This window comes from Prinia subflava, chromosome 5, assembly GCF_021018805.1.
Source record: "Prinia subflava isolate CZ2003 ecotype Zambia chromosome 5, Cam_Psub_1.2, whole genome shotgun sequence".
NCBI lineage: Eukaryota > Metazoa > Chordata > Aves > Passeriformes > Cisticolidae > Prinia > Prinia subflava.
Window position 1 is genome coordinate 4,101,478 of NC_086251.1, and position 22,967 is coordinate 4,124,444.

Sequence of the window (22,967 nt, forward strand, 5' to 3'; positions counted from 1 at the left end):
AACATGCACTCACCCCACTAAAAAGCCCAGAGGAGACAAACACCTGCATAGACCGAAATCAGCCGGCTCTAGCCCTTAGAAGCCCCCTCCCGGCTCGTGATTGGCCGAGGCGCTGAGGCGCTCGTTGCGCTGATTGGGCAGTGGGCGCAGGGCCCCGCCCCACCCCCAGGCGGGAGGTGTCCCCGCCCTGCAGCACCGCCCCGCCGCCGCCCGAGGCCCCCGGGCCAGCCCCGGCCCGCGCCGCTCCGGAGCCGGCGCCGCCGCGCCCGTCTGGTTTAAACCAGAATGAGGTGAGAGCACGGCATTAGATCGAGCACGCCGGGAGAGTCACCAGAACTCGATTCCTCCTGTCCCCCCACGGCCGATCCCTGCGCTCGGCGGCAGCAGCGGGAGTAAAAGAGCCTCGCGCGCCTCGCTGTGCCTACGAACGCTCGCGCGCACCTGTGCGCGGGGCGGGGGCGGAGCTCGGCCACTGCTGTCCAATCAGCGTTGCAGGCGCCTCAGCGCACCCGCCAATCGTGAGCCGGACGGGGGTTCATAAGGGCCGGCATCAGGCGCGGGAAGTTTCCGCGGCTCTGTGGCTATGCGTTGATGTACTTCTTTGGGCTTTTTTTGATGAGGTAAGAACCTGTTTTCATTGCTTGTTTATAAGGTGTTATGTTTGTAGTAAGAGTCAAGTACGTGTGATGTGCTGGAGAGACAGTGTTGGGTGGCCTTAGGTGAAACTATGCTTGGCCTGAGGGGTTGATGGTCTCTGGGTCTTTCAGGGTTTGTCTCAGGATGCCAATGGTTCTCCTTGTATCGGATTAATATGTAAAGGTTGCTCTAATTATGGTTTTTCTGGTCTTTTTGGCGCCGCGTTAGTGCTTTGTGCACATTTTGTGTCAATTTCTAGCCTTGGCTGCAGCTTCTTATGGGGCAAAAGGGTCTTGCTCTTAGTGGGAGAGAGAATTACCTAGGGAAATGTTTCTACAAAACAAAACGTGGCTGAGTCTATGAATTTTTATATGTATAAGTAAGCCTGATACTCTCAGGGAGAGTTTGGGCTGTGTTGGGAATGGGAGGCACAGGTGTTTTCCTCCCCTAACTTCCCCAGCCTTAGTTCTCTTGTTGTGTGTGGCTCTGTCTGGCGTTAATGTTTGAGACAGGACCCGCAGTGCTCTGTGCTCTTTCCAGGACCTGCTGCTGGTCCTGCGTGTCTGCTTGGGGGGGATTGTGAGGGTGTTTTTGATATTTCAGCCTTCTCCTGAGGGGTGGAAGTTATAGGGTGAAACCTTTGCAGGTAAAAGGTGTTAGAGCACTGTGATGTGGGCAAAGCTGGGTTTTGTGTGATGCCAAAGCTGTTCATTAATCTTCCCTTGGAAAAAAATGGTGGGAGAAATCATTCTTTGTGGTTTATCTTTGCTGATTTCTGTAACAATTCAATAGTAGAACTTCCAAGCAAGTCACTGTTAAGTGCCTAGGAATAATTATGGAAAGTAGAGGCAGCTTTTGGGAAATGCCAATGATTTTGTGTAGCTCAAGCTTTCCTAACCTCAAGGTGCTCAGGCAGCCCCTGGCTCCATGTTTTATGTGTTTGGTTGATGAGTATTTTTCTCTTAGACAGTCCTCTCTAGCAGCTGACTAATTCCCTCTGTTAAAGGTTTGTTAGGAATTGCTTCAGTTGTGGTAGTTCAAAATCTATAGAGGCTGCTGTGTTTAGCTCCTTCATTGCTTGTAGAGTACTTAGAAAATGTAATGTAATTTTTCTGTCTGTTTTAGGAGAAGTGGGTAAGAGGGTTGGTATCATGATATGCAGTGGAAAAGGTGACCTAGGATTTACTTGTTGTCAATAATCTCCTTCCCTTTAAAAAAAGCTTATTAAAGCCCCTGTGGGATTCAGCACTGGGGAATGTAGGAATTTCCTGCTCAGGAGAGTGCTGGTGAAAGGATATTTGTGATGATACCCTTAGGGTGTGTGGAGTGCCAAGGCTTTATCGTGTTTCTTTCGCTCTCTGTAGCTCACAGGCACTGAGCCCCGGTTGGCTTTGTGGTTTCTGTGCCTGGGGGTCCCAGATCCCTTTCTCTGGAGCTGGATTGTCTCAAACCAGGGAGGATGATGAGTTCTTCAGGGATGGGCAGGGCTGTCCCTGGGCTGCCAGAAGTGAGGAGGGTGCCTGCAGTTGGTGGGACACAGGAGCTGCCCAGGCTTCCCTCTGCTGCTTGGTTTCTGCTTTTGCTTTGAGCTTCTCTGAGGACTTTTCTTGGCTTTTCTGGCCTTGTCTGCCATGAGTTTTCAGCCCCGTGAGCCCCATGAGGCGCAGCTTTGTGCGAGGACGAGGGCAGGGTTCAAAGCGGCAGCGGTGAATGCCCTTTGGAAGGGCTGCTGCTGCCGGAGCCGCTGAGCCCGGGCCGGGGCCGCGCTGCTGCCCGGGCGATGCCGGCAGTGAAACCCGGCCCGGCCCCGCTGGTGCCGGGGCAGGGGCCGGAGTGCGGGGGTGCCTGTGCGGGCTGACACCGACCTGCAGAGATCTCTCGGGGCCGGGTTCTCTCTGCCTCCGGCGGGAACGAAACCCTCACAGCCCCGGGCAGAGCGATGGGGCCTGAGGAGGAGGAGACTCGCAGGGTCGGAGAAGCGGGAAATGGTGTGTGAGACCTCCCTTAGACATCTGTCTGGGAAGCTCATGGACATCAAATACACTCAGGACAAGGCTGAGGGTGGTTTGTTTGGTTTTGGTGTTCTTGTAGGATTGTTTTTATGAACTGGGGTAAAGGTTATTTAATTTCCTGGCCAGCAGGACCTTTCTTGCCACAGTTGTGAGATCTGATGATTTTGCACTAGAAGCTTTGTGTACCATGTCCAAGATTCGGTGCTTTTGTCTATCTCGTGTGTGTTTTCTATTCTAAATGGCTTTTTGAGCTCTAGGGCCCTGTGATCAAAGGCAAGGAGGTATCTTGTTAACAGCCTAGAAATGAATCTGAGTAGGAAAATGTGTCTGACAGAGAAACCTCAGGTGGAACACGGGACAAAGATGATTTGATGCAGCCACAGGGACGGATGGTCCCCCCACAGCCAATGCCAGCCTCCAGCCACCCAGAGCCTGGGCACTGCCACCCTGGGTGTGTGTGGAAAGGTGCCAAATCAGACACTTTTAATCAAGCTTTTCTTGTCTCTGTGAGTTAGATTTGATCACTAGGGTATTAAATAATAGTACATCCTCCTGAAAGATTGCTAGCAGAGAACCCCCTAACTATTTAATAGTATTACAAGTCAAAACAGAGTATGTTAAGAAGCTGTAAAGAATAAAATAATGCCTTATGATTATGCACAATAACAAATACATCTTGAATTTAAGATTGGATCTGTGTAAAGAAAATTAAGCTGCAAATTACCTGAAGAGGCTTGCTAATTACCCAAATGTCAACCTGTACAGTGCTCATAAATACTTTTGTCTTTGATTAATCGTGTTTTTATTTGAACTAACAGAAAGCATGGCAAAGCACAGAGGCAAAGTTTCAGTTTTCAGTTCCAGAGACAAGTTTATTTTGAGGCTTATATAGCTGCAGTCAGCATGAAATGACAAGAGGATTCAGAGATCACTGGCAGTGACACACAGGTTTTCTGAGTAAATCTGAACTCCTGCAGCTGTAGCACTGAGATCAAGATGAAAACAACCCTTCTGAGAGAGCTGGTGCTGGAATTAACGTGGTGTCCACCAGCTCCAGCCCCAAGGTATTAAAATGTGCATCAAGGCTGTGCAGCCTCTGTGCCCATGCTGTAGCCCCATTTCGAAGCTAGTTAATTTTAAGAAAGGAAAAATAGATCAGGAGACACTTTCCTGGTTGCTTCTAAAATGTAATGAAAGTATAATGACCAGGATATGTACAGTCATCTACAAAACATGTTTACAGCTCAAAGGCAGGGCAGAGGGAATAGATTCTTTTGAATTAAAAACAAACAAACAAAAAAACCCAGAAAAACAATCCTCTAAGATAGAAAAACTGCTGAAAAGCTCCAATCCGTGGATAAACAAAACAGGTCTTAGGTGCTAAATCAAGTCTCAGCAAAACACCGAGTTTGTCTCTGAGGGTAGAGAGAGGAACCAAGGAAGTGGGAGAAGGGCTGAAGGGTTCTCTGACAGGAAACCTGTACTGTGCCAAACCAGGTCTCCTGTCCCCAGGGAACCTGTAAATGCAGGAGTTCCATGCTTTGTCAGTCAGGGTCAATCACTCAGAATTTCCAGGCCGTGCGTGCTCTGCTCCACCCCTGTTGGTGTCAGCTCCTGGGTCCAGGCCAGCACTGGTGACAGGGACCTGCTGCTGTTTTTGTCCTTGAGCTGGGGACTGGGGCGTGTTCTTTAGCGTATTTGGAGATGTTTTCAGTGAGATTTTCTCTGGAAGGGACCTTAATGACTGCTCTGGGACTGGCACTTAGGATGTGATCAGCAGACACTCGGTTATGCGGCTGCCCACACTTTAATCTCCCCAGAAAGCACCGTTCACCCTGTGAAGCCACATCTCAGCCACCAGCAGAGAGCACCAGAGCACAGCTGACCCTAAACAAACATGAGCAGTTGGACATAAAAATCCCACTTTGACCATCTTCTCTAAGGCTCGAACACAGTCCTTCATTTGTAGCCAGTGACTCAAATCATGGGAGAGTTCTGGCCTAAAGAAAAACCAAACAAACCAAGGCTGTAACAGGGATGCAGTTGAGAGCTTTGTCTGATGAATTCTTGTGTTAGAATGGGGACAGCACCACTCACTGAAGGCTATAAATGGTGAAGCAGCAGGGAGCACTGAAATTAAAATGCAAGTAATGACTTGAAATAGGGTGTTTGTTTACACAGGCGGAGTAATTCTTAAACTCATTCTGAAAAACAGGCACTGTGTTATCTGTGCACAAGAAGGAAATGCCGGCATTTCTTTCTTTGTTTTTGGCTCAGGGTGTTTAAGGATCAGTGTAAGGAAGCTCAGATACTTCACTCTGAGTGGAGCACAGATGTCTAAGACAGGCAGTGTTTGTAGCACTTCCTTTCCATGCTGTATTTCAGACAGAATATGCAAAAGCAGTGTATAACAACTCAGGTACAGATGAAGCAAAGTTACCATCAGGATCCATGCTTGCCCATGTAGTCTGTTTGCCAGAGAAAGAGATTGGATCTTGGCTGTTTGACTTGCCTTTTGCACTAGTCTGATACATCACTGAAGCATCTCAGAGTGCAATTAATGCTTATGTGAATAATATCTACATGTAATGATTATGTAATGATACTGTGATTGTTCCCAAAGATCTTCATCCTGCTCTGCAGAGCTCAGGCACGTGAGTGAGCTCCTGGTGCCAGCTGAGTCCCAGAGCTGACCTGGTCTGCTCTGGCTCCTGCCGGGGTTAGAGGAAAGGGGCTGAGGCTAATCCTGCCTGCCTGAGAGCTGGGACCAGTCACAGCCCAGCTCCTTCCTGCAGCTGAGCCAGCACAGGGTGTTTGTTCCATCCCAGCACCCAAGGACACAGCCAGAGCTGCCCAGCTCTGCCTGGAAACCAAAGGGAAGGCCTGAGCTGCTGCAGCTGTGAGAAAAAGGGGCTGTGGGAGAGCCACCACCACCCTGAGGCACAGAGCTGGGCAGGGACAGCACCAGGGAGAGAGCACCCAGAGGCCCAGCCTGTGTCCTGCCTCCAGGCTTGCAGGTAAGCTGAAAAAACCCAAACCAAAAAACAACAACAACAAAAAAACTGGCTGGGAGATTTCCTGACGAGATAATATGACAACAGAGATCTTTTCAGTCAAGAAACAGCTTAATAACACTTTATGTAGCTCACCAGACTTTCTGGTGTGTTTTCTTTTCCTACAACGAATTTAGGCGTTTGTTAAATCCCCGATGCTGTGACTGAAACAAATCCCGTGGTTCAGCATTGCCTCTGGAAGGAGGTGGAACACCAGGTTATACGGGGCTGTGTTCTGTACACAAATCCCTGCAGCACACACGGTGTAAATTCTGTGTCTCCCCGACGGTGAGAGAAAATGCAGATGTTATAAACAGCAGTGCCCCAGCACTCTTGAATTGCCAAGGCAACCTGCTAACCCCGGAATTTATAAAATGCCTCGGCAGGGGGAGGCTGCTCCCCTGGGGGAGCCAAGAGCGAACGCTCCGTCCCAAAAACCCTCAGGATGAGCGCGAGTGATTTCAAGCCTGAACACGAGATGGCGCCAAGCCCTTGCAGCAGCACCGCCTAAATTCGGATAATTCCACCTGTGTCAGGTGGAATTCCAGTTACAGCAAGCAACCGCATTAATGGCTAGCTTAAATGTTTTTAAAAATGCTGAACGAAAGGCACAACACGTTCCTGAAAGGCTTTTTTAAGGACTGCATGTGTCACTGAAAGCTTCTGGAATAGAAAGAGAAGATTGGGAAAAAAACCCCAAACTGTTCAACAAGTATAGCTCCCTCTGGCAAAACTATCTACATATTCAGGATTTTTTTTTTAACTGTATCATATCTGGCTTAGTAAGAAGACCTCCATATCATCTGTTAAATTATCCCAGAGGAAAAAGAATTAAAGTTCTCTTTTCCTATCAAGTAGCTGTACCTATCCTGCAAAATGTCAATATTCTATTTTCTAAATGCAGAAATTCTACTTTTATGTGGGGCAAGACACCTTTATTCAAATTCTCAACTTGAATGTTGCAAATTGTTTCCACCAAATAAAACAACCAGAGGCATACCCTAACCACTTCAAAAAGAAAGTTTTCAGAGGGTAGGAGAAGGTTGTGCCAGAGGAAATTGGTGACATGACTGGGCACAAACCTCTGCTAAAGATGAAGCAGGTTCTAGTGACACACAGTGGATTAGCTGCGTGGTGTCTGTGGGGAAGGATTTCCAACACATTCCTTCCTGTGTACAGCTGATTTATCCCCATTTACGTGAAAGAAAAGCCCTGAGCACTTCAGGGGTCACTTTTGTTCACAAACAAGCGATCACACAGCACGGCAGCTTGCACAGTGCTGCATCAGAGTGTTCATTTGTGGGTTTAATGCTGGTGTTTCACAGCCTGCAGGCTGTGAGAGCTGTGATTTGGGGGAAGCTGTGAAACCATCCCGTGACTGACCTGTGTGGGGGTCTTGGAGTAAAGGTTTCATAAAGAAGGACGTGAGATGTGGTGAGAATTCTTGAGCAAATTGATCCTGAAATATCCGAGTGGCTGGGAGTGAATTTAGACTACTTTAGTTGCAACTGATTTACTCTCCTTTATAAACAGGAAAATTACAGCTTTACAAAAACCTTTCAGCAAATATAGCAGCAATTTGGAACATACTGCAAGGTGATGTAATAAAAGATGAAGGGTTTTTTCCTGCCTTAGAACCACGAGTTTCTACCTGGGGAGCAGAGCCCTTCAGAGCCTTCATCTCAGTCTGCTTTGGCCCTTACCCTGCAGGGACCAATGGATTTTCCCACTTTCCTGCATAATCCAATAACGGGGCAAGCAGCACAAGGCAAGAACCACTGGGTGCACACTTGTGGGATCAAGAATCTGCCCTGGACTGAAATTCAGCACTGTCAGAGTGACCCGTAATGTGACTGTGATGCTGAGGAAGAGAAACTTGGTCAGGTCTGCTCAATAGGTTTCAAGAGCATAAAAATCAACCCTGATGATGAAATCCCATTAGGATAAACTGTGGGGTCTCACATGTGGGATCTCACAGATGGCTCTGGTTTTTGAGGTGGAAGAAATGGAGATGGCTGGCAGAGCCATGTCCAGCAGGGCTCTGCTTTGGGCTCCTCACTTGTTTTTCTCCTAGATCTTTTCTGAGAAGGATGATGCTGCTCTCCCTGAATAAACCCCATTGTTACACAAGAGAGGCAAAGGCTTCTCACAGTGCTGGCTTTGTGACAGTCATGGGTCTGCACCGCTGCAGCAAAGACACAAACCACTCTCACTGAAGGGGCACTTCTGGAATGGCGATTAGCCAGAGGCCAGCACAGCTGAGGGAGTGCTCCTGGAACCCAGGGCACTGAGAGAGGGGCAGAATTAACTCACTTATTGCTGTGATATTCAACAGGACAGACAGGACCAACAAACTAAAGGGAGCCCAGAACTAAGATTCTCTCTGCTGTCTGGTGGTGAGCAATATTATACCAAACAATAGAAAAACAGAGCTATAAAATTCTGAGCTCAGAATTCAATAATTCTGAACAGAGCTATAAAATTCAATGTCCATGAACAGACAGGCACTCGTGCTCTGTGCCCGGCCTCCCTGCACTCCCACCTACGCTTCCCAAGGGAGCGGCAGGAATTGCGGGGCCTCCCCATTCCAGGCCCTTCCCTGCACAGCGCTGGGGCAAGGCCCTGCTCGCCCTCCCAGGCACTGCCTGACTCTGCCTCTCCCAGGGGAGCGCTGGAGAACAGCCTGTACCTACAGGGCCTTGGCAATTCCAGCTCAGGAATGAGCGGGACAGGGAGACAACCCCGCAGCACGGAGCCAGCGAGGTCCCAGGGGCTGCTTCCACTGCACGGGAAGTTGTCCTGACATCTGTCCTAGACCTCCAGGGAGCTGGGAAAAAGGAGAGGGAACTGTGCTGCCTTCACCTGAGTTTTGCCCGGATTGTTCTGAATTCCACGGACTCTCTCCCAAGTGGTTTAGCAATACTCAACAAGCAGTGCTGCCCAGTAATTTTTGGTATCAGTATTATGAAAGATGCAAATGCTGTCAACCAGTGTAATTTTCACCACTCCTCTACGTGGCCTATTGAAGAGGAGTACCTCCAAGTGGAGAGAAAAGACAGGAAACACTCAAAAGCCAAATTAATACACAGCCCGTGGATCCTTGCCAGTTTAAATTATTCTTTAGCATGTTTGGAGATGTTTCAAAGGCATTCTACTTCACTTCCCGTTTTCTCCCTCTCCCACCTTGGGTATGTCTGCTCTGTACGTGAGGTCCAATCTTTTATCTGGAATATCTGGTCCGTGATTCATAACCTTGGTGTTTCGTGTAAGTTTAAAGCAAAACTGAAATAATATATGCTTCTTCCCAAGGCCATGGAGTGGCTCAGCCGGTAACAGGGAACAAGTTTTAACATCCCAGTACTCTGGAAGATGATTCTAGGCAGAAAGAGATTCTAAAACTGAGGACAAGTGTTGTAAGTAACAAAATTATGTTAGAACAACGTGTATGTTAGACATGCTTAAACTATTTATTTGAAAGGCATACATCCCAGAAGGAAGACAGCAAACTGGTGGTCGAAATCCAACCACAAAGAGGGAAGAGTGGGTGTTAATTGCATTGTGTATGTGTCTGGAACCTCTTTATCTCACTCTCTGCTAAGTAGTTACTTTTGTTTAGCCAGCTCCATGGAAAAGTGACATCCTCAGAGGCACTCGGCGCTGCTGTGGAAGAGCTGTGCCAGCACAGCCCCGGTGATCCCTTTGGTCAACACAAACCCGCGGTCAGATTTGTGCTCAGTCAGCGCCCCGAGGGACCGGGGAGCTCCTAATGACCAAACTTGCAGCGCTTTCCATATTTCTGCGAGCGACCTTGGGATCTCTAGAGACAGAACAAAAGCTACACTTGGTGAGTGCGTTTTTGTTTACTTGGAGCCTTCCTGCAGTAGAGATTTTTTTTCAGTCATTAACAGAGCATTAGAGGGCGATTTTTAAGCAGGAGTCAAGATGGGGTGATATGAAATAGTTATAACAATATAAACAATATAAACGACCTGTGCTGTTATTTTACTAAGAGGATTAAAGTGGGTAAGAAGCGCTGTAAGTAGAGAAACACCTGATCTTGAAATCTTTGGAGTGGTTGGTGTTTTTCTCAGTCAATGCCATGATGTCAGTGTAAATCTGGAAAAAGCCCCCGGGGTGTAGGAAAACGCACCAAAAATATCCACGTGGTAACATTGCTTGAAACAACTTAGTTTTGATTCCAGCCATAGCGAGGAGGGGAAACGCAGTGCAGGGAATTCCCTGGAGCACCTGCCCGCGCGGGGGGGCCGGGGCGCCGGGCGCCGTCACTGGGGGCGGCCCCAAGCCGGACCGGGCACCGGGAGCGGCACCGGGAACGACACCGGGAACCGGCTGCGTGGGAAGGGCCGGCTGCAGCCCCCGAATCCTGGGTGCGGGAGGCTGCGGAGCGTGGTCCTGGCTGTCCCGGCTCCGCGGAGGCACCGCCGGGCACGAGCAGGAAGAGGATCGGCAGGATCAGGTCAGCGAGGGCTCGACGGGTCCGGGGTGTTCCGGCGGGGCCGCTCCCGCCGCGGCGGCTGCAACAGCGCCTGTTGCTTCTCGCCTCTCCATCCCGCCGGGAGCAGGGCTTTTAAACGGACGCTGTAAAGTAAATATTTATTCTGGCGGCGAGCAAAGCTCCGAAACTCGAGTTGCACTGACAGGTCGGTAAATTAAGCTCTCTATTGACGTAGGGCAGGGGGTTCAGCAAGCGCTGGCAGTGATGACACCCAGCTGCAGCCGAGCTCTCTGAGGAGGGAGCCCCCCTTCTCCCCTCCCCAGGCTTTAGCCATTAACGATAAAAAAGCGGTATGTAGGGTGGCACAGTGGTGCAAAGGAGATGGTTTAAAGGGTGTTCAGGAAAAGGCCCCTGGAAGATGAAGCTGGCTCTTGGAGCAATACAGAGGTAAGGGTGGTAAGGGCACGAGGGGATGTCAAGTAATCCCCAGTGCCATCGGCTGGCACTCACGGTGTCGCGGTGCTGTGATAAAAACACCTCCTCCCAGGATATGCAGGAAGGATAAGGGACCACCCTCTGCGGTGTGTCGTCCTTTGCTCAGCTTTGTACGGGACAGAAGAGGATGCTGAATATCAGTTTGGCAGGTCAGCAGCTGGGGTCTGACTGGGCACGGGTGCAGTGTAGTGTGTGCTTTTGAAAGTTTGTGTTTGCCAAACATTGTATTTTCGTGGCCAAAAAGGTCATTTGCAATCTCAGGTTTTTAATTTTAAGGTTGTGGAAGGAGGAGAATTGGTGAGGGGTACTTCTCTGGGGTTGTGTTGTTGCCTTTTTTTTTTTTTAAAGGAACATGTGAGCAAGTGCACGCAGGACTTAATTTTGAAACTTGTGTGGAAATGTGGAAAGGGCAGGTGGGAGAGCAAAGGAAGCAGAAATTCAGCATTCCACGTTTATTGCATTTGCTTGTGTTCCTGATTTTTACTTGTATCTGCTGTATGAACCTGTTTAAAACCAGTCAATCTTTACATTTCTCTTCATCTTTCTAGCAGAGAAATCCTTGGAGTAGAACTCGGTATACCAGGAAAGTGAAAGGTCAGACTGGAACAAACATAAGCAAATACAGGTTGTTGTTTTTTAGCTGATATGGGTTTTCCATCCACTTGCTCATGATTCCCATTGAGAACAAAGTAAAGGTCTCTTGAACCAGAAGGAAACCCAGTGTAAGTTACAGCTGAGGGAGAGCTCAAAAGGGACTCAGCTTTGTCTTAAGGACAGGTATTGTTTGGTACCAGAATATGAGGAAAAAATAATATGTAATAATAATAAAAATTATAATAGATATAATAATTTTAAGTCCTCAGTAATAAGGGATGTAACTCAAGACTGGTCTCACCACTGACTGCTGAAGGGTTTTTTTCTGTTGTGGAGACACGTCACTTGTCTGTAACTCTTTTGAACTAATGTTAGCATCACTTCTGAACATTTAAATGCCTTATTTCCCTAAGCCAGGCAGTAATCAAGTGTCTTGATAACATATACAGGAGCTTATCTGTCACATTCCTGGGACTCTGCCCTGGGACAGCCCAAATTAAAGGGAGGAACAGAAACTGCTCCGTGTGTGTGACGGGCCCTGGCAGCAATGGGGCTGCAGCGTTGTCCCTGAGCGCAGGGTCCCCGGCTGCTGCCAGCTCCCATCCCGGGAGCAGAGCAATCACAGGGATGTGGCACAGGGCGCTGCTGCCGCCACCCTGATTTCACTGCAGCAGCCCCATGCCCGTAAGGAGAGGCAGGGGAGACAGGGAGGAGATAGGGCAGGAACAGGTAAGCATGAGATAATAAGAGCTGTCTTGCCTCACTCATCCTGTATCTGATCTCACTTCCTTTTTCTCCATGTGGTGCCATCAATGTGGAGAAGCGATCAGGGTGGGTGGGGGTGTGTGCGGACAAAGGAGAATTTTTTGGGGCAGGCACAGAGCACAGAAGAGCTTTCTGGGCTCTTGAATTCCTCCTCCCATTTTCCTGCCAGCCTTGTTACACTGAGCCGGGGTTTCTGCAGACAGACCACACAGGCTCTGAGCCAGCAAAATGTGACTCTGTGTGGCAGAGAATGTTTGAATGGAGCATGGGAGAGAACAGACAGACAGGAGCAGAGAGGAGACCTCAATAATCACCTTCCCTCAACATGCTGGTAGTGTCAGCAAAAAGGCAGGGAAGGCCAAGGGACAGTGTCCTGTGGGTGCAGAAGATGAGAAAATGAACCAGAACAAGAGACGGGGAGCCAGCTCTTTGTGATTCCATGTGCAGCTCTGCTTCCAGCCCTCATTCACCTGACTTGTTTCCTGTGTGCCTCTTTCTGGTCTCTCCTTAAAACAAACAAACTCCACAAACCCCTCAAGGCCTCATCCCCAGACGCTGCTTTCACTCTCACTGGGCTGCTCAGAGGCAGCCCAGAAACTCAGTTTGTTTTCCCTCCTGCCAAGGATTTGTGTGAGCTGGGGCAGCCTTGATCTGGTCAGAATGGCAAAGGACTGTGCTCACACAGGTAAAGCAGGGCCTCAACAGGGCTCTGCTTGTGAGCACAAAACCCACCTTCCTCCTGCTCCCTTCCCCAGAAAGGACATGGACAGCAATGGGATGAAGCCTCCTCCTTGCTTTACAAGTCTATAATGTGATGATTTCGTTTATCAAAGCAGAGAATGATGAATAAGGAAATGTGTTCTATGATAATGGTCACTCAGTGTAGGTGCAAAGTCACTGAACATGCTGTACACAGAAAGGCTTTTCTGTGTTTTCCTGAAATACCCAACGGTGTGGAAATAGCACTGCAGCAGAAGATGACATTGATTAGGGCAGTAGATTACGACAGTCAGAAGTCCCTTTTCTATCAGTGAAGTTGCATCATTCCAGTCTCTGGAAATGTTTATCATTCCTGTTTGCCACCTCATCTCCAGAGATCCCTTCCACCTCTTTAGGTACAACCTTGAAAATCTCCTAAGTCACTGAACAGGGTTTAGCAGCAGTGGGTGTCCCTGGAGGGACACTTCATCAGTAACCAGAGTTCTGTAGATGTGTATGAAATAACTTTGCTTCTGTCAGTGCCCTGCGAATTGGAAAGTTGGAGCAGTAAATTGAGTTCTTTAACTTTTCCCCAGCTTGCTGTTGTATGTTCAGTGCTGTCAGCTCAGCTGTTGCTGTGAAGCTGAATAAATGGAGAGTCCCATCTTTGCTCCATCTGTTCTGTAACTTTGTGTAAGCACCGGCTTGGAGTGATGTCTTTGGTAACCTGTGGCAGGTTGAATTTCCTTCCGTCACACCTTGACAACATTTTAGTTCTTCTTTTACATAGATGCTCATTAAGCAACAAAACAAAGGTGCTTTTCTGTTGTAGCTAGATGCCTCTGCCTGTATGTTTTAGTGTGACATTTTTATTTCAGGTCTCTCTGACCTTGTAACATTACAGTTACTTCTTTTGTTTTCATCTTCACGTGTTTATTTGCAATTAAACCATTTCTCAATAGCACTTTTATCTGGAAATTCACTGATGCAGAGAACAAAGCATTTAAATTATGAGGATCATTTCCTTCTGAAACAAACATAAAAAGTAAATCCTAATGGCACTATTGCCAGTCTCGGTCAATTTGTGTTTATAATTTGCATCTGACAAGTTCCAGTGTAGTGGTTTAGAGGACTTTAAGCACGACCTGGATTTTAAACTCTAATTTGATAACCTGTAAAGCAAGATTTTATGATTATTGTGGTTCACTAGTATTTCTGCAAAACCTGTGACTGAAACCTGCTGAGGGGAAAGAGCTGTATATTTTCATGCCGATCAAAAAGGGAAGTTTGGTATTTTCAAATGCCTAAGACAGGGCATTATTTCTCTCTCAGATCATCAACAAACAAATGGGGAACCATTAGTGGTTTTCTCCACTCTGTTTATGTGATATGTAAAATATCTCCAGTGTTTCTCTGTTCAGTTGAGTTTTCCAGGTTAAATCTGCAGTAACTGAGAATAAAAGTTGAGGATTGAATACAGGTTATGATAGGGCACTTTACAGAGGGGTAGAGATGAGACACCTGATGTGACCAGGTAGTGTCATCCAAGGAATGGTCAGTAATGGATCTGACTTGGGAACAGTTGCAAGTGTGAGCTGGTGATTGCATGGGAAGCCTTTGGTATCTCACCCCAGGAAATGGGGGTACATTGGTGGTGGGAGCAGGTGAGAATTTGGAGAGAATAGATCAGCCGGTCCTCCTTCAACGAAACCTTGCATTAGGGTGAAATCAGACTGAATGCTCCAAGTGAAGAAAGAGACAGGTCCAAAGGACGCCTCTGGTACAAGTGTGGCTTATCCAGTGCTGGTTGGGAGTGTTGTTTTCATTAGAGCAACATAAAGTTTATAAATATTCGTAGAGAAAGATTCACCTGCTGCTTAGGGCTTCATACTGAACATCAACAGATTGTGTGCCAGGTAAAGTAATTAGTTAAGATAAATCTAAGCTGTTGCATTCTAACCTGAATTTCCATCATTTGCAGTATGGGAACTCCAGTTTTACCTGATCCTCTCCTGAAAGCAAGCCTGGTTGGTCTCTGCATTCAGAGGTGACTTAGCTGGCGCTGCTTCCTTTCTGTTGTGTGTACTGCTCATACAAAAAAAAAGTAATTTTATTTCCCATTTGCATTATTTTCAACCGAAACTTTATTTCAGAAATCTTATTTGGACAGGGGAAGATACTTGCCAAGTGTCTCTTGAATATAGCGAATCATAGTTTTATTCCTCTACAGTGCAGATGGTAGCATCTGCTTTAATAAAGCATAATCAGAACATCTTATTCTAATGGCATTGCAGTAAGATTGATGAGTGTGTTCTTGATCATAAACTAATGAACATAATCCAGTCAGCTCCCAAACAGAAGAATTCTAATGTTTCACTGCAGACAAAAAAAATCAAAATCTCTAACAGAGACCTTGGGAGATGAGCTTTTTTTGTGTGGCTAGGCAGGAAACAAGCCCAAAGCACCTATGAAAGTAGGTTGTTCTCTTAAAGAGTGTGTTCATTACCTCTGAAGAAAAGAAAAAGCTAAATCAGTCAAGTCAGTATTTTCTTTTCTTGAAGTCATCATCTGTAAATAAAATAAAAGTAAACAGTAAATAAAAGTATATGTACAAAACATTTTAGTACTAGTACAAATTATATTAAACCTGAAAATTTCAGTTGCAGGCATTATAAATGATTAGTTAAATATTTCTTGAGTTAAAACATTCTTCAGTTAGAAAGCTGAATGCGTATGAAGTAGAAATTTCACCTGAAGTAACAAAGTAAAGTAAAATTTTCAGTCTGCTCTGGTAGACTTTGTATGTATAGAAAGAAAATCATATTAGAACCTTTGTCACTGAAGGAAGGAAAGTTGTTCTAACCAGTTTTTGTGCCAGAACAAGGTCTGTTCTGGCCTGCTTTGCAGAGCATGGTGCTGCTCTGGTGTAAAAATACTGAATAACCCTCAGTAGTTCCTCACCCATACTATGCCCAGAGTGTGCTGTGTTTCATAATATTTGTAAATCAGGCTAAGGATTAGAAAACTATTTCAGGACTTGTGGTCCAAATCTGTTTTGACATGATTTCCTTCTCCACTTTAATTAGAAAACTTGTTAGAATCTTCAGTTTCCTCTGCAGATTGTGAAGTGCAGCTGGTTCTCATTTAACTGGCAAAAGGCTGATTTTAGAAAACTGTGCTTTTTTAACCTTTTTTTTTTTTTAGCATGGGGAGAGGAGTTGGTATTCAGAGTAAACGTTTTGTTATAAAAGGAATTCATACTCTGAAATTTAGCTGGGATTCACGAGTCATTTGTAGCTTTTATTTAATCAAAGCTTCTGATTATCCAGGACTAATTGCAAATGGGAGTAGCAGCTGCTCACTTCCTCTGGAAACCCAGATTTGGGTTCTTGGAAGAAGAGCTTCCAAATTAGTAGAGAATGATAAAAGTGTCCTGCTAGGCAGAATGCCCAGTTTGCCTGGCAGAATGTTCCTGAATATAATTTCACTGTAAAGGTGTTTTATTTGCTTTTCTTAACTAATGAGTAAACAGAACTGTTACATGTGCATGTTTACAGCACAGTCTTGAAGCAAAACTACCTCGTATCAATAAACACTAATACAGGAAAATAATGCTTCATGACAGAACTGTGTTTCAGTGTTTGCCAGTGTGACAGTGTTCTTCTTATCCAGTAGGAATGGACAGGATCTACCTCATTTTGGAATTAATGAAACTGTCTTGAATATTTCCACTTGGAGGTTTAAAAACCCCTGGAACAAAGGGAACTAAATCTCCTTTGCAAATTTAAACAAAGAGTTTTACAAAGAGACCACAATTACTGATACAGAAGCAGACTTTGATCCATTTTGTGTAAAATTAAATGAACTGAAGACATGGAGAGTGAATTCTGATTCCCTTTTCTCTCCTGAAACAGAAGCAAAAGGTAAAGTTATCCAACAGGTGGTCGTTTCAATACTTCAGTCTTGTCTATATTTTATTTTGATTTTGATGCAAGTGGTCCCGAATGTAAGAAGCTTCTGAGAAATGTTTCATGCATGCAAATCAGCTGGTAGCTGTGAGGGATTAAAGGGCTTTGCAAGTCATTAGCCTGAAATAATTTCATTTTGTGGCTGTATTAATAAACAGGTCAAATAAAGGCATTGTTATCAAGCATTAAAATACTTGATTAAGTGATTACCTCGGGAAACTCCATAGGTGTATTCACGGACCAAACACGAGTAGCAGGACTGAAATAGATGTAAAAAACTGTTCTGGGTCTGCACAGAGCAGGAGCAGCCAGGCTGTGTGAAAGCCTGACAATCAGCATGGCCCTAGGTGACATTCCTGGTTATGGCAGTGCCTTTTAGGACTTCTGGACTTGCTGTGATGGTGTTCAGGCCCTCTAAAGTCAGGTGAGAATTCTTTTCATTTTTCTGCTATGCAGTACAAAGGTGTCTAGTGCATTTATTTCAGAGGCAGTAAAATTTGACTAAATTTATGACAGTATATTGTTTTGGCTGCAGTTATACTCTAGCATCTGCAGGTTTTCTATTTATTTCAACCATATGAAAGAGTTCTTGGGACTGGAGGTAACATGCAGTAGAATTTTAGCTACAGGTTTATTTTTTTGGCAAATTCTTTTGTGTCATTGTTCAAGTAGTTAAATACTTACCAAAATACTTATCTGGAATCTAGAGAAATCCTCTCTGTTCATTATAATGGTTTAACTTGTGGATTTTTCATGCCCTAAGAGTAATGGAAATTCAGAGAAAAAAGGTATCCTTTAAATATCCGCCAGTGATGGATGGTGCTGAACACATCCTGCACTTCAGCTCTACATATGTTTATAAAACCCAGAAGAGCACTGAGTTTGTGAACAGGTCTGTTCCTAGGTTCAGCTCTTGCCTTCAGTTCATTTGCAGAACTTCCAGAAGCTTTCTGCATCAGGTGTCTTAGCAAACCCGTGAGCCAAAATGACTGAACTGGAGTATGGAAACTCCACAGACTCCTAAGTTCATAAGGCTTGTGAGTTTTACTGAGCAGTAAGTTTTTGTCTGGAAATGTCACATACTTGCAGAGTTCTGCAAATTCAAAAAGGGATCCTGTGCACAGAACTGAAGCTTGGCTTGTTCTTGTCTCTTTCTTAGTCCCTAATATAATTTGTGATGTCTAAGGAGAGATTTACCTTGATCTGGCTTACCCTTGATAAGATGGTTTGACATGGAAATGCAGTCATGTTACCCTTGTGTAGAGCTTAGAATAAATGCCTTTATTGAAGTGGTTGGCAGGCAGTGCACAATGGGCTCTGTGGGTGGTGAGGACCCGAGAACACCTCCCGTAGTTCACACGAAAGGTGCCATCTATTCCAGGGGAATTTCGGGATCTCTACTGTATCCTGTGCCTCAGGAGTGTCCACCGAGTGGGAGCAGCACAGCCAGCACTTCAGAACTCTCTTTAAGCCGATGAAACATTTTCCCAGATATTAAAAATTGGATATACAGTTACTTTTTGTTGAAATTATCTTCTTTTTACCTAATTTGTTTTACTTGTGGTGATAGAGTCAAAACCAGTGCCAGTGCACACAGGTGAGTAGGAAATACAAGAGCTGAGCACTGGAGTGGGTTTCCAGGGAGATGAATCCCTTGGGAGCCTTCTCTAGGTGAAAGATGTGTTTCTGTGAGCAGATACAGCTCCTTTAGCACACAGGGCATGGAGGAGGCCTGTCTGTTTTGTCACATTCACTGTGGGCTGCTCCATGTTCCTTCTAAAGTCAGCTTCTGATTTCTGTGCATGCCTCGTCTGTCTGGAGGCATCTTGGTGTTCAGTTTTCTTCCAGGATTCGTTGGGAAAACCAGGATGAAGGGTGTGGTGTTCTTCTTGCCACTTGTAATAATGTTTCTTCAGCTGGGGGATGTTACATGTTTCTCTCACCTCTGTGAGTCTTAAAAGTATTAAATGTTGCTCTTAGATGTCCAATTACTTTTCTGTCCTGCAGCATTGACTGTTTGTATAATGCCTTTTTTTTTTCCAAAATTAGAAAATTGTGTTACTCCATTAAGTGTAACTGATGGAAATCAATTGTGATAGGAGGCTGGGATTTAAAACTCACCTGTGGCACAGGGTTGGATACAGGGATGTTCTTAGTGTTGGCCAGTTCTGCAGGGAGTAAGATGTCCCACATTCTGCAAAACGGAGGAGCAAACCCAACAAAATATCAATTTCAGATCAACGTCATTTTAAATCAAGGTTTTACTTGCTGTGAGGAATTTTTGCCTCTTGGTTATGGGGTCCAGGTGTTGGAATGGTGAGCTACTTGTAGAATTGTCTTGTTGAAGTTTAGGGCTTGACATGATCAATGATCTCAGACTTAAGGAGAACTTAACAAGGCTTAAGGAGAAGGATGTACCACTGATAGTGGGCACAAAGAATGCAGAGTTTACAGGCCACAGGGATTTGGCGCAGAATTCCCAAGGTGAGGAAGAAAGTAACAAAGCCAACTCAGAAGTGGTGCAGCTGTGCTGTGTGTGTGGGTTGGTCTCTTGCACACCAGCTGAAATAATTTACTTGTGGACAAGGCTTACACCAATCCTTAAGGCAGAGAAAGAGGAAAAGCTTAAAGATGGCTTTTTTCCCCAAGATATTTTCAATAATGTTCAGGCAGCAAACTATAGTTTTGTTTATAAGCACAGGCCTTAAACTTAACAGCTGTTAACATTTATATTTTTGTTGATGAGCTGAGTAGTGTGGGGTATGGTCCTTTTCATAGTGATCTACTTGCTGTTCCCAGTTGAGTGCTTTTAATCCAAGTGGATTCAATTTTGTTGAATTTGCTGTTTCTAGCAGAAGTGTGTTTTTCTTTTCTTTGTTTCCCACAGACACTTTCCTCAAAATAGCTACTGAAGCCTCAATTTATACAGAAGTGCTTGGTAATGTCAGTTCCTGTTAGTATGAGTTCAGCATATTTGGATCCACAGATGCAGATTGGGTGATATTAAACCATCCCAGTTATGTTTCCTGTTATTTATAAATTGCTGCACAGAATGTTTCAAAGGAGAAAGAATATTCACATGAAAGTGAATTTTGCAAAGTCAAGAAGTTGACTCTTTAGTGTACGTTTTTTAGCCTTTATGTCTAAAGCTGAGTTTAGACTTCACAAGAGCCTTCATGCCGCATTTGCAAACTGAGGGAGTTTCAGGACAGAACTTTATGATGAGGTTAACCCAAGAGTAGATAGTTTTGTAATAATAAATATTCATAAGAAATATTTTTCTTTACTGTCTGTGTTGAACTGTTTCTCTGTGCTGTCTAGCCCAGACCTCAGGTTTTTTACCTTAGCTATCTTGTGGATGAGAATTGCCCCTCTGGGTTGCAGTAAATCCATTTTCTAGGCCATCAGCCTTGCCCTTTGTTCTGAGGCCCTGCTGCAGACAAACACGTCTGGGGTACCTCGACATCCGCAGGTGCCAATCCCCTCCCTGACCCTCACCTGTTCCAGTGTGTGCCTGTGTTAGGGAGCTCGTGGTGCTCTCCACTCTGCTGAACCTCCAAAGTGAGTTGTTTCTGTAGGATTCGTGGTTTTACCCTGCATGGGAATGGTCATGCCCTCACCTGGGATTCTTTTGGGGCATTTTTCTGACAGTCAGGAATACCCCGTGCCTTGGATGATCCTGGCAGTGTTCCAAGGGATGTGTGGACTCCACGTGTGCTGAGGAGTGTTTGCTCAAGGCAGCCGATTTCTACCATGACCCTCTTTGTGCATCAAGGAACTGAAGGAAACAGAGAAGATTTCAAAATTGGACCTCGATGCATTTCTTTGAGATGTGAGATCTTCTGGCCCTGTGTTAGCACTGTTTAGTTTCTCTAAATTTTTAGGAGTTTTACAGAGGCTAGCTTTGGAATTTTGCTTATCACATCTACCTGATCTCTCTCCATTTCTGTCAAGGGTTTGTCCTCTGCTTTACTCTAGGGCAGAGTTAATTTGTGCGTGAATTTTGTGTTCCCTTTTGCTATAACTCCTCACCTTTCAATTTTCCAGAGCATGAATTTACTTTCACAACGGGGTGGGGGAAGGTGTGATCTGAGCAGTTTCCCAGACATTGGAGCTGGGTTCAACTAACTTCCAAGATCTCATTGACATGTTGACCTTCCTGGAGGAAAATTCGGAGCTCTAACCTTGAGACCAGTGAGATTGGAAGGAAAATATAAAAACACAGTTTATTTTAAACGTTCAGATTTTCATGTTTATTTTAAATGCTGAGGATCTAACTCTTCTTAGTTGTAAAACTCTCTGAATTAGATGTAAACTGCAATACCAAATCTGACTTTTGTATGTGTTTATTTTAAGAGCAGAAATGTTCATATTTTGGCTCAGAAACTTTCCTCTTGTGTATTTTATCAGGTAGTGTTTTGTTCAGCTGAAGTTTAGATCCAAACTATTTATTCATTGTGTTGGTTTTTTTTTCTTTTGTTATTTTAACTAGTTAGCAGCTAGATCTAGTTAGATGACAGAGAACTGTACTAAAATAATTAGATATTTTGGATTTAATACACGAACAACTAATGCCATTTTGGTTTTAAGATTTGCAAAGTCAGAAACTATAACCTTTTTCCTTTATGAAGTGTGTAACTCAGAAAAGTTCCTATATCTGATAACAATATGAAATTAAATTATGAAGAGCTTTTTTAAGCTTCTGTGGACAAAGTTTAAAGCAGCACTGAGCAATGAAGCCTCCCTGCAGCTGCTGGGAGTGTTACAGAGAGGAGCTGAAGGGAGCTCACTTGGCACATGCCGTTCTGTCAACGTCAGCTTTTATATGTGAGGATGAGCCTTGTGCAAACATGAGTCAGGAGATTTGGTGATGGTACCATAGGAACTGTAACTCAATATCCATCAGACCTGTGGAGGAGTTGCTATGAGGTGATACCTGTTTTAAAGTATCAGGTATCAGTCAGATCTAGCATTTTTTAAAGGAGGCTTTCTTTATTCCTTCACCCTCTTTAGCAAACCTAATGGGTTTATTTTTGAAAAGAGATGTTTGGCTTTGACTTTGCCACTTCATAATGCAGTAAGTTTAGATATATTCTGTTCCCTTTGTATTGTAAATCAGATTATTTAGCATGTTATGTTTAAAAGCATCATTGCTTTCTGCTTGTTGCTCTGACTTGCATCAGTAACACACAAATATGGTGGTTTTACAGTGCCAAGGTCCTGTGCTTCACTTGAGGATATCCCCTCAGACAAGGACCCCCAGCAAGAGGTTGAACAGAGACTTCATCAGTTCTGCCACCTACCTGAAGGAATTTGCTATCAGGTCTCTGTTCAACTTTGGCTAGTCTGTATTTCTCTTTAGAGCTGCCCCTTCTGCCTTTGTGTCGGTGCTGTATGCTTCCCAGCTGAAAATGAACTTGATTTTTTCATTCCTATTCTAGTTATTCTTAAAAACCCTCTGAAATAGGGTCTGCTTTTACTTATTACAGAATGGTGATCCATGGAAGAAGAGGTTTTTTACCTTTCTGTCTATTCCAGTGAAGCATAAGAAGGGGAAACAGAGCAAGTACTGTCTGTATTGAAAAATAAATTTAAGTTAGAATCACAGAATGGTTTGGGTTGAAAAGCACCACAAAAGTAATCTGGTTCCCTCCCTTCTGCCATGGGCAGGGATGCCTTCCACTATGCCAAGCTGCTCAGAGCCCCATCCAGCCTGCCCTTGGGCACTTTCCAGGGATCCAGGGGCAGCCACAGCTTCTCTGGGACCCCTGTGCCAGGGCCCATCACTCTCACAGGGAACAATTTCTTCCTGAGACTGAATGGAGACATCAATGCTTCTGCTTGAGGCTCTCAGCCCTTCCTGTGTCATTGCTGCCCTTGTGACCCCTTTAGGCACTGGAACACTGCTGGAAGGTCTCCCTGAAGCCTTCTCTCCCCTGGGCTGAGCAACCCCAGCTCTCTCAGCTGTCAGATAAACAGGATTTCTGCCTGGGTAGCCCTGGAGGATCCTGCATGAGGAGCGTTCCTTAGGCAGTCACTGCAGTGACCATCAGAAATGATTCTGTCCCCTGGACTGCTGGTTAGGCCAAGGGATGATTTAATTAGAGGGTTACAGCAGGTTCTGGAGGGCCAGGATCCAAATATGAATTTGTAACTTTGGTAACTGCTGGTGCCATGAGCTGGAGGGATGAATCAGTGGCTGTGCTCCTGTCTGGATGCTGCAGAGCCTGGCTGGGGGAAAAGAAAGGTGGGAAAGAGAGAGGTGAAAGTTGGGCACATTCCTGCATTC

At 45.2% G+C, this 22,967-nt stretch overlaps 1 protein-coding gene across 10 annotated transcripts in view; it reads left to right on the top strand.

The window, feature by feature from the left end:
- Window positions 1–9,004: 9,004 nt before the first annotated feature.
- PPFIBP2 (PPFIA binding protein 2) overlaps window positions 9,005–22,967 on the top strand; it is a 99,056-nt gene continuing 85,093 nt past the window's right edge. For 7 of the 10 annotated variants that reach the window (XR_010080439.1, XM_063397612.1, XM_063397617.1 and 4 more), the window contains exons 1-2: window positions 9,005–9,114; window positions 9,318–9,545. The gene's annotated coding sequence lies outside the window, so the exon portion shown is untranslated. Of the gene's footprint in view, window positions 9,115–9,317; window positions 9,546–9,980; window positions 10,179–10,245; window positions 10,363–22,967 lie in introns of those variants that run through there. The other 3 variants (XM_063397628.1, XM_063397613.1, XM_063397615.1) reach the window with 3 other exon arrangements.